Source organism: Falco cherrug, chromosome 2 (assembly GCF_023634085.1).
Source record: "Falco cherrug isolate bFalChe1 chromosome 2, bFalChe1.pri, whole genome shotgun sequence".
Lineage (NCBI taxonomy): Eukaryota > Metazoa > Chordata > Aves > Falconiformes > Falconidae > Falco > Falco cherrug.
The window spans coordinates 5,247,628-5,260,304 of NC_073698.1; the positions used below are offsets into that span (position 1 = coordinate 5,247,628).

The 12,677-nt window shown below is 40.0% G+C and overlaps 1 protein-coding gene across 1 annotated transcript in view; it reads right to left on the minus strand.

The window, feature by feature from the left end:
- TENM4 (teneurin transmembrane protein 4) overlaps window positions 1-12,677 on the minus strand; it is a 353,678-nt gene that overhangs the window by 216,535 nt on the left and 124,466 nt on the right.

A 12,677-nucleotide genomic window follows, 5' to 3' on the forward strand; every position in this document is an offset into this window, starting at 1 on the left:
AAGTCACAAATGCACAACACTTATCCAATACATTATCTGAAAAACATGTACATCCCATCAATTTAATACTTACCAGATAGACTTCTGTATCATGAAAAAATAACACTCATTTACTGTCTAATTAGAGAGCTCAGAACTGAATGAACTATACATAGTCCTAAATTACAGTGAATGGTATCAAAACTACCATGACATTTAATGACACTTTTGAAATCTAGATTAGAACTTGGATTCAGTAGAGGAACAGATAAAGCATTTACAATATCTCTGTAGCCCCTTGGATCTTTAGACATGCAAGATAGAACATAAAGAGGTATGAGAGACATCCCATCCCTTCTCTCTTCACCCTGTATTGACTCACACTACCTTACCATTAACTATGGCTGAGCATATAGAAAACTTAGAGTGGTTGAGTTGGTCTAGCAAAAAAATAGAAGGTGTTAATTACAAAGGGGCCCTTATTTTGTTTGAATGTGTATTTACCTCTGGCTCTGTTAGGTTAGGTGTGGGACTAGGGGTATATATTCCATGGAGAGAACCGAGTGCTTTTAGGGTCCCAATCCATTTTACCCTATACTCCGAGAAAGGTCAGAGAAATAGTGTATATATATCTATATCTATCTATCTATATATCTATCTATATATAAAAAGTATATAATATATACTTTATATAAATAGTACAAATATAAATAGCATTCATATACAAAAGTGCTCTATTGTATATCAGTACAACAGAGAGTGCCACACTCCACAAAAGGAGGTCTATACCGGTCATTACATTTAGACAAATAGATTCTTCCCAGTAATCTAATGGAGTGTTCAGAAGTCTGACTTAGCAAAGCTCATCCAAAATTAATAATGCCAAACTGGACTCTGACCTAACACTAGCTAGCCCTGGCAAATTCTGTACATCAACCAGCAAAATAAAGGGAATGACGGAGCAATGACCAGGGACTGTACAGACAAGAAATATCAGAACTAAATCATATCTGACCACACCACGTGAAGCAAGGCGTCCAGCTGTCCTTGGACTGGATATTACTGGGGACTGTCATTTAACTGAAGCCCTGACCATGGAGATAACAGTGGAAGAATCTTACTGCTGGCTTAGTTATATTAGTGACCCCTTTTCCCATGCAACAGTGGCCGTGACTGCTCAGCCTGGCCCCCTTCACTGAGAGGCAGCAAAAAGACAGGAGGATAGGCACAGAACACACCAAAACCTGCTGTCTCGCAAACACGTCTGCTGGTCGTCAAAGGAGGACAGGGACAGTTTATTAAATCCAGGCTGAGAGAGATGGATGCAAATAGAGGATTTCCAGCTTTTAGGGCTGTCAGTCTACCACCGTTCACAAGAACGTATTTCATCCCAGAGAAAATGACTTGTCTAATCAGGAGCAACATACCAAAGGTTTCCAAGACCAGATACCACAGTTTTCATTCCAACGGATGCCTGAGATGAATACTCTGTGCAAACAAGAAAGGGGGGCAAATGGGTGAACCCTGGACTATGCAACAGGCACTTTGTGAAGTTCTCCTGCTATGAGTTGACTTTCCCTACTGGAGACACCATTTTCAGACTGTGAGTCAGAGCCTGTTTCCAAAGATCTATTATGTAAACTCCAATTTACACCCTATTATTGCAGACACATTGCACATGCTATTATGGATAATGCTTTCGAATCAAGTAAAAATGTGTCATTTTCATTCTCTATTTGCATACTCTCTGTGATTTCTTTGCTAAGTAAAGACAGCACATCCATCTTATTCTGGTTTCACAGGATTTCATCGCTTGTATTTCTTTTTTTCTGACATTTAGGTAGCTTTTCCTTGCAGAATATTTTTATTTTCATTCATATACAAATTCTGAAAACTTACGTCATGTCTGAGCATTACTGAATTTAATATACCTTGACTAGGATTAGCAACTATTTCCCTTGCTTTATGATTCCTTTTTTTTTTTTTTTTTTTTTTCTTCTCAAGTTAAGGAACATTAGAAAAAAGGTGTAGATGAAAGCACAAGTTATGAAATCTTACTACTGAAAATTACTGCAGCTGTGCAGGATTTTTTTGATGTGACAAAAGTATTGAGGTTCTTACCCTCTGCGGTTACCAAAGATCCTATGGGATTTGCAAAGGATAAGGGAAGCTCACAAAGTTAATTCTTTCTTGATTTCCTAAAATCACAACTGTCCCTTTATTTGAACACGCTCTTTTCAACTTGTTCCACAATGTTTGAGTAATATAAACTGTGCAGTTATATTTCCCCACAGGAAGGAGAACCGTAATGCTGGCTGCAGTGGCTCTCTTACATCATGTATGTACATGAATCTTATACAGTGGTAAGATGCTCTGATTATCCTGCTATACATTATATATAAACACTGTATATTTATAGCTGCTTAGGCAGCACTGAATTCTTGTAGATCTCACCACCTAGGTAGGGGAAGTCAGATAACAGCTTTCTACATGTAGCAGCAAGCCTGTACTGGGACAACAGCACCACAGGAATTCAGAAGGCTTTATAGAGGAGCCTCTGCACAAATTGTACTAGGTTCCTCAAGACCATTCTTAACAAACTATAACATGGCTAACTGTGATTAATTGTACGTTACCTTGGCTTACTCAAAAAGAGATCATTTTCAGCATTTGTCTTCTCACAGTTTTCCTCTGGTTTCCAAAAAGACACGGAGTTTATTATTCCCTCTCTACTAGTTGGAATGAAAAGCCTAACATATGCTATTCAGGACCAGCTAAGCTAAAAAAGTACTGAGGAATAAAAGAAACACCTTGTAAAACACCCCCCACCCCCCCAACCCCCCTTTAAATTTCTAATAATTTCCAGAACCAAGCAACACTGTTTATGGGGTGACCACTTGGTGGATAAGGATTTGGCTGGATGGTTGCAGTCAAAGAGTTGTGGTCAATGGCTCAATGGATTGAAAAAAGCCTTGAGGAGATCTTGGGGTGCTGGTTGATGAGAAGCTCAAAATAACCAAGCAATGTGCACTGGCAGCCAAGAAAGCCAACAGTATCCTTGTCTGCATCAAAAGCAGCGTGGACAGCAGGTCAAGGGAGGTGATTCTCCCCCTCTACTCCATTCTCATGAGACCCCACCTGCAGTGCTGTGTCCAGCCCCGGGGCCCCCAACTCAAGAAGGACATGGACATGTTGGAGCGAGTCCAGATGAGAGCCATAAAGATGATTAGACAGCTGGAGCACGTCTGCTATGGAGACAGGCTGAGTTGGGATTTTTCAGCCTGGGAAAGAGAAGGTTCTGGGGAGACCTCAGAGCGGCTCCCAGTGCCTAAAGGGGCCGACAAGGACGCTGGAGAGGGGCTTTGGGCAAGGGCAGGTAGTGATAGGACAAGGTGTATTGGCTTTAAACTGAAAGAGGGTGAGTTTAGATTATATATTGGGAAGAAACCCCTCCCCGTGAGGGCGGCGAGGCGCTGGCCCAGGCTGCCCAGAGCAGCTGTGGGTGCCCCATCCCTGGCAGGGCTCAAGGCCAGGCTGGAGGGGGCTGGGAGCAGCCTGGGCTGGGGGGAGGGGGCCCTGCCCCTGGCAGGTGGTGGGACCGGGTGGTCTTGAAGGTCCCTTCCAACCCCAACCATTCTGTGATTCTATGATTTTTGCCTTGAAGAGACAGCAAAAGAGCCCTCCCAGTCTTAGACACCAGGTGCCAATGAAATAGAGCACCAGAGATAAGTTCAACCTTTCTAGCAGATAGGCTGGCACTGTGGAAGTCTAAATAGCTCAGAACTTAATGAACACCCCTGTAAGCCTCATTTTCTCTAATGGGTCTCCAAAGTGTGTCAAATATGAAATATGTCAGTATTCAAATGTAATGAAACACTGGAAATCTGATTGCAAAAAACACCAATAGAAATCAAGTTGTCTTTGTGTTGCTTTGTAGGGGTTTTGGGTTTTTGTTTTTAGGTTTTTTTAAACATTAAAAAGTCATTGACTAAGATTGGCTTGGTAACCACAGATAAAAAAGAGCTGAAAGATAACTCAGTTAATGAAGCTTGTACTTGGCACATATTAGAGAGTCTTGACAGAATCCTGTGAATGAAGAACTGAATAAATGTGAATCATAAAAAGATTACCAATGAGGAGCTAATATGACAAAATTTGAATAAAAGGTCTGAACCCCATGTTCCTTTCCTTTCCCTTAATCTTTAATGAGTAGCACTGTTTTGAATTTAGTCTGTGTAACAGTTACACTTTCTGATTCATTAGGTTTTGGGATTGTATTTAGGGCAAATGTGCTAACCTCAGAGTGAAAAATATGTTCTCATTTTTTTTCCCAGCTTCTCCTGTTCCTCCACACATTTGTCATTTGTATGTCTGCTCATATTCAGACGGCCTGATGCCTGACTGGTGTCTGGGTTAGGTACAGGAAATACTTCTCTTTACTCACTGTATATAGTGCCAGGTGGAATGAATCACTTATTGCTCCCTTGAACTTAAACTCCACAGTAGTCGTGATGACTATGTTGGTAGTGCGACTTTGGGCAATCATGCTTGTACCCACACACAGAAAAATCCACCCCCCATTACAGAGGAAACAATCTTTTTTAAAATAATGACCTCTGCATTCAACTGACAGAGCAGCTAAGAGCCTTGCTTCAGCTCCAGGACCATCTTTCAGCCTGCTGCAGATGTAGTCACAGCACTCACAAAACCAGCCAACTGAAATTACCTTCATAGGCTCCTTGCCCCTTTGGGTGCCCCTGGGTATGGAAGCTGGGGTGCTTTCACTCTTTAATCTGATGAGCCACCTAAGGTCAGGTGGACTACAAAAGACTGAACTGGGTCTTCCCCAGCACCCTTGTAGCGGCCACAGAGAGTTTGCTTTTAAAGTGAGACAGCTTGCCAGAAGCAGGTACCCTATCAGACACATGGCAAGCCAAGGACAGCATTTACACAATGAAAAGCAAGCAGAATATTTAACTCCCAAGTTGCCAGATAATGAAAAAATATCAGGAGGAAAATCAGAGTGGGAGATACTGTCTGCACAGAGGGTACCTTGGTGGCTTCTGGTGACAGCCAGGATCAGCTGCAGACCAAGCTTTCCTCTTATCTGCATAGAATCCAGCTGAATATGCAACACCTGGACTGAGCTGAAGCAATATGCAAAGGTGGCACCTCTGTCCTACCAAGCAGGTCTGTCTCAGGGCTGTTACCGATATGCTGCAATCTAGAGGGGAATTTCCCCTTTCAAGGAATGTCCTACAACAGGCTTTGTCTACATGAGACAGTCAGGTAGTCTAATGAGGAAGCCCACAGAATGGTGACAGAGACGCAGAGAACCAGGTCACTCTATTCAGATGATTTATCTGTGTAGAGATGCCCATATTCCCCCACTAACACTTAGAAACTGGAATTAGTGGTACGATTTGAGTGACTGAATCTCTCCTTAAGAAGCACATCCACTGAACGTAAGCCTAGCTTCTCCTACTATCAAGAGCAATGTTTGCACCATGCTGTGAAATACATCTTTTTCTGTAGCAACATCTTGGGCTGCTGGTTTTCAAAATGCTAAGCCAAACAACACTGAATAATAAAAGGAAACAGAACTGATGAATAATCTTCATTAAGTAACAAAAGAACAATGGGAAAGCTACCTTGATTTTTTTTTCTTTTATTTTCTTTTTTTTTTTTAAAAAAAAAAAAGTAACAACAGAATAGGGAGCTCTGTTCTACCAAAGGACTCTCACCAGGGAAAAGCATAGTCTTCACCATGCTTTAGAATCAACGGTGTGTACATTCTGGTTCTAGAGAGTATTCTGGTTCATAGTCCTCTCAAAGCTGAGCTCTTTGAATCCCAATCTTCACAGCCTTGTATTTCACTTGTACTTTATAATGTTATCTGCACAGACATACAACCGACTATGTTTTATGGATGATTCAAGCCTAAGAAAAACCTTCCTATGCACACCTGTATTATAAATTTGGTGCAGTCTTTTGTTCAGAAAAATCCTACAAGCATTGGAAAGCATTTAATAGAAGCAAATGGCTATACAGATGTAAATACTTCCGAACGTTCCTCTCAATGTGCAACCTGGACACTGCATTTGCAATAACCAGTGCAACAATAAATGGATACCTACAAAGTTGCAGAACATAAGAACTGTAGTGAATTTTCATGACAACACTACCTACCTGTGAATGTCTTCAGCCACTACCCATCCACAGCTATTTTATACACTGCTGGTAAAGCTACATATACCAGGACCAGTGAAAAAAAGACTCGCTAAGTATCAAAATCTAAACTTGACCTCCAGCAGCGTACAATGTCTAAAAAATGCAATCATTCTTCATCTTGCAAACAGACTGCAACCGCTAGCAAGTGGAAACGGGGGACCTAGAAACCACACAGCAGATAAAATCGTACCTTGTCACTGACGGACAAGTCTAGGCTTTATAAAATATAAGGACTCAAAACTGAAACATTTCCAGGCTATACCTATGCTTAAGTAACTTCATTTGTTAGATGAATTACACAAAAAATCAGGCCCACCTGGATGGTACATATTTGCATGTAAAACCAGTTGAAGCTCCTCTCTAGCTGCACAGACAACACTTAATAGGCTTTACTGTTTATAGAAAACAATAGGCACACCAAATCAAGTCCAAAACAGCCATCTCCCCTGTATTTTTCTCATCAAATGTGTACATTACATGCAAACTTTCCTCTCAAGTGCCAAAGTGCCTTTGCAAAAGCAAAATATTGACTTTTGGGTTTGAAATCAATTTTTTGTTTGATGCTAGGCTGTCAGACTTTGGCTGTACATAGTCAACGAGAGCTCTGGGTGGTTGTTTTTTCATCAGTATGCATCTGATTTAATCGAACACCCTACAAGTAATGCTTTTAAAAAGGTCCAGGTCACTGTCAAAGGATGATATGCAGACTTTTAACCCATGGTGTTCACTATTTAACTTAGTAAAAAGGAATCACGGACTAATAAAATCAAGACAGAGTATTACTATTTAGACTCTTGACACTTTATGAAGAGTCACTGCCTTAAACAGATGAAAGTGAAAAAAACCCAAACCAGAAAATCTGGCAGAGTGAAAATGAGTTAAATAAATTTAAATAACATTTTTAAGTTCTTAAATAGTTACTGGAAACATGGGAAAGTAGCCTTTACAGTGTTGAAGTAAGCAAATTTTCTTGCAGCCCTGGATTTTCTGCTTGACTTACTGAAAAGGAACACTTTTAACCACCCTGATACCATTCACTGCAGGCAATGGTACCCTTTGAAGGCTCAAGGTGGTGAACTGCTGGCCTTTCTGATCTAAGCATATATACAAAAAAATAAACATGTATTTCTATACATAACAATGCATCATTATAGATCCTTCCCTCTCAAACATAAAAACTGACCATGACTCTCGCTACTCTGGTGAGATGCTGCAGTCACCCATATTGTGCCCTCAGCTCCTCAGGTCTGAAAACTTATAACTACAAGTCTCTTAATTTTCAGAAGGATACTCAGATCACTCTGCTGTGCCATTTTACTAGCACTGATGGCTTCCATGAATTCCCTTCCAGTTAAGTGACTGAGGATAACCCACCTCCACTGCATCTTAAGGGGAGACAGCACCTTCACGTGAGGCAAGAAAATCCATTGACTTGAGTGAAGGATGGCACATCCATGCTGTGATTTTGAGTTGCTACAAATCACACTCATCAAAAGTTTCTATGCATGTATGCGTAAAACTGCAACCTACCTCCTGAAGAACTGGGAGCCTGCAGCTCTCTTTTTTCTAAGAGATGTAGGAAGCCAGTAGTTCTGAAAATGTGTGCCTTTTGGGGAGTGTTAAAAGGTGTATTCAGTTCCCCGTGGTTTATATATTGCAATGCTATATATAAATCGCTTGCAGTCAGTCAGGATATCTCAGTAGCTGCGGTTTGCGCAATGCCTGTGCCACTTGGAGGATTACCCCCCACCAAGTCTCCTTTGAGGAGTGTCCAACTTGCACAGGCTCAGCCCAAGCAGCTGCGTTCCATCGCTCATGCATAAAAGGCCTGGAGAAATGGAAATAACTCTCAGACTTGTTCCCCCTCCCCGCCCTGTGAATTGAAGAAACACAACTACTCTTACACCTAAGGTTATCCTTCTTGAAAGAGATGTGGCGCATTTCTCTGATGTCTGCAGTTCATTGACTTGAGGCACAGAGGAACTCTTTTGTATAAAGGGAGTTTAACTGGTTTCCCTGCATATGGTGTCTCCCGTGTCTGTTGTGTGGTTTTTTTTAATACAGTTACATATGGAGACAAATGCATGAACAAACAGAAAACCACACAGTTCAGCCTTGTCCAAACCAGACATGATTAGCTGGTACAGTTACATTGGCAAATTTCGGAATTGTTTGTGTAAAGCAGTTCTCCAAACTAAAGTACATCCACAAAAGGTGCCTTTGGCTGCTGTAATAGCAAATAAACTCAGGATTTTGCCAGCACAGCTCTGTCAAATATTGTTGGGGTTTTTTTATATATACCTATATCGGTAAAGCTTTGAAATATAGACCTGATCTTTGCCTGTTTTTCCCTAAAAATAAAATGAACAAACAGTCTCTATTTTGCTTACGTCCTTCAAAAATCTTATCTAAACTGCAGTGCCATTGTGACTTAGCTGTACACAAACAAACAGAACTGACAGATCCTCAGCTCCATCAGCAAAGCTGACTATTTATAGTAGCTGTGGAAATAGTCTGTTTTATATAATTTTTACAATGTTGTGACAATCCAGAGACCATCCTTTTGTAAATATGAAGCAATACAACTTCCATGCAGTTTGACTGTGTGACAGGATCAGGTCTGCACCCTTAGCAGTCTGGGTGAAAGATTGATACGTTGCAAAGACATTTTCAAAATTTACTGTATTCAGTGTTAACTTGCAAGCTTTAGGTCTGGATTCTGACCTCCGAGGGGCATACAATTCCCAGGGCCACCAGGCAGCTGCACAGCACAGACATCAGAGGGAGGGTTTTGTCCCTTACTTTTTCATTTGTACATGTCCCAGGCTTGTGAATGAATCAGTCTCTGGAAATGCAAAATTCCGTTATTTCACAGCAAAGTGCTTATGGAATGTGACATGATGTGGTGTAGCACAATGCCAATGAACACTAATGATTTTAATTATTTACTCTAGAGAAAAAAAAAAAAGGGAAATTTCATGTTGGCAGCAACTGAAATGAACTAATTCAAGTCTTTGCCGGCAAATGGAGATTTTTTTTCATTACTTTAGATCAACTTCTGCACATGCTGCCACCCAGGTGCCACCAAACAGAGGCCCTGCACAGTACAGAACTAGTTAAACAGATTTTCCTTTGTTAACCCCTCCTTACCCCCATCCTCCTTTTACCTCCTTTTAATTTTTTTTTTTTTTTGCTGCCTTTAAAGTTTTAACAAAACCATTTGTGTTAAATACCTCCAAAGTGCAATGCAAACTGGTGACGATTCTATCTGACAGCTGAGACGGATGTGACGTCTGTCACTGTGATTAATACCTACATCCCCTGCCCCATCCACTGTGTATACAAAAGCCTTTGATTTCCTTTGGTGAAAACCATGGGTGCAGTTAAGTGTAAAATCTCTCTGCACAGGTGGAAAACCTTATTCCCTTTGGCACAGGAATCTGATTTGTGAGAGCTGGGCTCCATGACCTTTCCCTTCAGGTTCTATTTGACATTCTCAGAAGCACGATGGCAGAAGGCTGCACTCCAAATAATTCTGAAACAGACATAAAACTTTTATATTTTTATTAACACTTGAAGAGGCCACTAAAAGAAAATCAAAACTATGAATCTGTCAAGACACCTTCAGCAATGCTGCACTTTGTTCACTAAAGTACCATGACGGAAGGGCAATGTAGTTTATCCAGTGTGTATGTTTGTCTGTCTATTCATAACGTCTCCACCCGTAAATATCTCAGTACTGATTAATACAGTCCCTCTGGTAACACACTTTTGAGAGGAAATATTTACGATGAGTCTTTTTTATGATTAGTCTCATTTATCACATTCTTTTTATTTTGCTTCTACCATTTTATGATATAAATCTCTAGCATGTAACAAAGATCATCAAAACTATAAATACACATAGACCTAAATATTAATAGATCTTGAAGCCTTTTCTGCATGTTCTGATGTCAATTTTTTACCCTATTATTCTGAATGTACCTTTGTGTATCTCTCTGCCTTGTTAGAGATAGACAGAGATGTACAATTGTATACAGTGCTACAGAGACAGAAAAGACATGTTACAGTTGAAAGGTTTTGATCTTTCCTTAACTCCCGATCTTAACTTTTTTGTTCGCCTACGAGGAGGTATTGCCTTTACTGGTATCACACATTAAAGTGATGCTTGCTGCCCATTAACTTTCATCTCAGAAAATGGGCTAATTTAAAGTGAATAAATAAAAAGGATTCTTGTAGAACAAAAAGACTGCCCTAGCCTTTCTGCAAAAAATTGTATCAGAATTATTCTTCACTATCCTAATGCTTATTGTGGTGGTGGGTTTTTTTCAGTACAGAAGAAACTGAGAAAAAACACTATAGCAGGTGATATACAGCAGTTACTGTCAAGTGCACAGGACAGAAAAAAGTTCGAAAGAGGCATACCTATTTCTGCAAGTCATACATTGTAGACACAAGTCTACAAACTGCTCATGTGTGAAAATGCCACTGGATTACTGATACCTCTAAGTATGCAACAGGGAGATTTTCAGGTGCACAAACAGAAGTTAGACACCATCTCCCTTTTACGCCCTTGGCACTGTGTTGCTCAGTGACATCTGCGACCTTGAAAACTTCACCACAAAAATTGTAAGATGAAGCCCGGAATTATCAATATTAGTGCAGACCCCTGAAGCCAGGTGCTTAGATTGTTTAATAATGTACTTTGGAAACAGATAGTCCTAGCACTAACTGAAGTCCAATGTTAGCTGAAGATTCCCTTAGCATGTGGCCATTCAGGAGAGTGACAATGCACTCAGGTAACACTTCGGCATGAAGTGTGTGACTTTAAAGCTCAGATTATCATGAAAGATGAATTTTCTAAGGTTCTTTTCATTACTTTCTGTAAGTGCTCTTGACATTCTCTGAAGCAGTTTAGGAGAGCTTCCTAGGAAAAATGTCAAAATAAAGTCGTAATTTTCTTATAATATTGTTCAACAAAATGTGAGCATGGCATGATTTAGAAATGAAGTTCAGCAATTTATGAAGATGGTGCACACATGCACACACCTATATATTATTGAGGGCTTTAGTGTGATCAAAACAATAAACAATAATTTCATATGTGCATTGTCAAAGAGCTAGAATAACTGGTTGATGTAAACGGGATTTTATATGACCTTCAGGTATTCTAACAACATACATTTCAACTATATATGAAACTTCTGTTTCAAATATTGGTAGCTATTCACTGAGCAAACTGATTTATACTGGCTTCATACTGGAAGCATTTGCTATAAAATCTGTACCACTTCTAACTCTTTTTAAAAACAGAACAAATAAGGTTCAGTATGAAGTCATATTAAAATACCGCCTTGCTTTTTTAGGAACAATCTTGTTAAAACTAGTTCACTATCTGCCACAGCCACCAACTGGCACAACTCCATGAGGATGATAAAATTTTTTGGTTTAATTAGAGAGATGACCATAAAGTTATATTTTATTATTGGTAACTCAAGAACTACGTGTGATAAAGGTGTTGTTTATTTGGGTTTTTTTTTTTTTGTTCCCTTTATAGTCCCAGAGCCTCACCTACCCCCAAGCTGAATGATGTACGGTCTGGAACAGACCCATCATAAACCCAGGCTGTAAATTAAACAGTGGGATAAATAACTGGCTGGAGGGTTTTAGGAATGCTAACATAACACATGTTAGTCAGTCTACTGTGAGGGAACCTCTTTCAAAAAATACATTTCTCAAGTAGAAGTACAATTACTTAATAACATGATTTAAATGAATAACGACTGGGTATTTTTAGCTATAAGGCTTAAATTTCACGGGTTGTGTTTATGCATAGAACATTGGATTACTTACTTTTATCCTAAAGGTTCCTAAATCACATCAAATATTTACCAGATTGAATATCCAAATTACAGGAAAGAATCATATAACTCATCACTGGAAGGCCATCATGCCTGCCAAAGAGCACAATGGCTGCTGCAAGAAGGGTGAAGCCCTGACTCCACTGAAAGGAACTGCCAAACTCTGGAAGACTTTAGGAAGGCTGGAATTCTACAACTCATCTTCTCCAAAAAAAAAAAAAAAAAAACCAAACCCCAACAAAACCCCTTTAATACTTGAGGGGAACTTTTAATAGTGGAAATCAGGCAGGACTTTCTTTATTCTTAAGTTCCAGTGATCAAACCATGACAGGGTCAGTTCTGTGTTTGCTGTTACGGATCTAGCAACCTACCTCCCTGTCAGTGTAGCTATTTGGAAAGAAATGGGCAGAAACCCCCACAGAGATACGCTGCCCTTGATCTGCAGCAGAACTCCTGTATTGTCAATACTCGCCTTGATCTGCAAGGTAACTCTTGATGTCAGCGGCAGTTTTGTGCACTGTGTGGGCAGTATATGGCTCCTGAGGAAAGTTTTAGAAGCTGGGGATGCATTGAGATTCATGAGCATTTGATGCCTCACTGGAGAAA